Here is a 2,330-nt window from a genome sequence, read left to right as displayed (position 1 = left end):
GTAGACATGTACAGTGTAGTGTAAGCATTAAAAGATCATAAAGGAAACACTAACATTTATGTGAAACTAATCGTAATAAAAAAATGAACAGGTGGTTTATAGATGTAAAAGAAAGAATCTGAAAACAACACTTTTTTGGTCTAAGTGATCAAAGTAGAAAACAGAACTGATGTTCAAGAACAAACCGTAGCTACACTAATATTACACATCTCCATTGTTGTGGTGAACAGACATGTTGCTTTTAAAAACACATGCAGTGTGTGAACGTGACTGTTCACTGAGACCATGAACGCCACTTAGCTGAAGCCTTCGCCTTCTTCTTCTTCTTCTTCTTCTTCTAAATTGGAAGCAGAAGGAGCACGAGCTGCTTTGATCTACTGAAAGGAAAAAGCAGAACATCTGAGCTGAAACCATTAAGACAGGAACAATCATTCAATGAAATTTCTCAGGTGGCTTAGCCTGTTACAACTGTTGATACAAGCTAAATACGGTTAGCACACAGTGTCAGGGAGCTCCAGTGTGGGAACTAGTGGCTTTTGGTTTGTAGTCATTTAACTTTCATCCATTCATTCATTTAATTCAGGAGGAAGAAATGCCAGGTTGGTGCAGGCTGGTTACATGCATTTGGTCCCATGCTGTCTTTAACTAAATGACTTGGTTCACTTTATGGCTGGGCTGTATGTGGGGTTATATCATGTTATTTGGGCAGGAGTACCTGTCCTCTGTTAGACTTAGAAAGTTTCTCCATAAGTAGAGTTTCTAACTCTTCTAGCACATCTGTGGCTGACAGCTTTTTGGTGGCTCTTTTTACCCCACACTGGCTGTGAGTGTGCAAATAGCCCCACTAGTTCTTTTGGGTTGCAGTTAACTGGGGAGGAAGAGGTGGGTCTGCCATGACTAGATGAATAACAATTATCTGGGATACATAAATTTCATAATGCATGCATATATCTCTATAAACCTGCCTGAGGGCTGCCATTTTTACATTCAGTTATTTCTTTGTTGAATCTAAATAATGAATGTGTTACAGTTAAACTGACACAGGTCAGTGTAAATGGCTCATTGGGACACAGAAACCTTTAAATTAAACCCTATCACCTGATATCGAGTGTCAAACAATATCAAAGCTGTAAACGCTGTTTACAGTCAGAATTTATAAAACTATGATTGTAAATAAATTCAAACAAGTGAGCTTTTCTCTTTGTGCTGAATATCAACACTGTGATTTCTTAGACTGTAAGCTTTACTTTAGCACAACCAGTTGTAGAAGCTGCCACTCCAAATGTCTTTGATAACAAGAAAAAAATACCTTTTCAGTCCACGGCCTGAAGTTCTTCTCTGACATCTTCTGCCATCAGCTTTGTCTGCTGGTTTGAAGACAATAAACCACAAAAAAGATGATTTAGTCACTTTGTCTGCGTCATGCAGCTCGAATGTGTCGTGTAACGATGTTGAATAGCCGTCGTTATCCCTCTGCTGCGTCAGTAGGATTGTACTGTACAGCATCTCATTGATATGTGAGGAATGCTAATGTAACACGATAACAGACTTACATCATTAAAACATAAAGGACAGGAGATATTTAGATATTTTTATATTTATATTACAGTTTATAGCTGACGGATATTACTAAATAGATAGAATTTACTAAATAGCTGGATGAACATGAAAAATATGTCTATAATAACAAATGACCATGAGAGCCAGTAGAATTAATTCAACTGGACACTCAAACGACGTCCTTAAATGCTCTTTAAGTGGCAGAACAGACGAACAAACAGTTAATTGCTTACTTGAGATGAAATCTGCTCAGCTACTTTGAAAACAGCTTCTAACTGGTTCCTCCTTTAACAGGATGACTGCTCAGGGGTAAGGCCATCATGCAGTCCAGCAACCTTTATGCTTCTGCTTTGATTCACCAGGAACTATTAGGGAAACCTTCCAGCGCCTCCTGTGAAAGACACAGGCATAAACACAAACATTTATTAACATGTTCCACAGTCTTCCAGCTTGAATTTCTCATCCTGTGGACAACAACGAACAGAGATGCAGGTTTATTGTTAACTTTTGTAAGGTTTATTTACTGAACATATCCAGCTGCAGCTCCACTGTGATCCTGAACTGGATAAGCACTTAAGAAAATGTGTCAATAAATGGACAAACATCAGCTTACTATATTTATCCAAACAGACGGGACCAATAATGCTTCACTGAGTCAGAGACTTTAACAGTCTCTTCTATGTAAGAATGTCTCGTGCTGATAGACCTGCAAACTTGACAACAAAGGTTTTTCAGACTGCATGTAGCTGTCCTCTATGTCAGCTCACACA

The 2,330-nt window shown here is 38.5% G+C and overlaps 1 long non-coding RNA gene across 1 annotated transcript; it reads right to left on the bottom strand.

The window, feature by feature from the left end:
* Positions 1-299: 299 nt before the first annotated feature.
* On the bottom strand, positions 300-1,937 carry LOC308404007. Its single transcript, XR_013973034.1, has 3 exons — positions 1,794-1,937; positions 1,310-1,367; positions 300-377 (listed from the first exon to the last, which is right to left on the bottom strand). It is a non-coding gene; the product is annotated as an uncharacterized lncRNA (long non-coding RNA).
* Between the last annotated feature and the right edge of the window lie 393 nt (positions 1,938-2,330).

The sequence above is a fragment of the Rhamphochromis sp. 'chilingali' genome, assembly GCF_963969265.1.
Source record: "Rhamphochromis sp. 'chilingali' genome assembly, chromosome: 1".
NCBI lineage: Eukaryota > Metazoa > Chordata > Actinopteri > Cichliformes > Cichlidae > Rhamphochromis > Rhamphochromis sp. 'chilingali'.
Note: the sequence above shows the minus strand (reverse complement) of the source record. Positions and strands in the feature narration are given on the sequence as shown.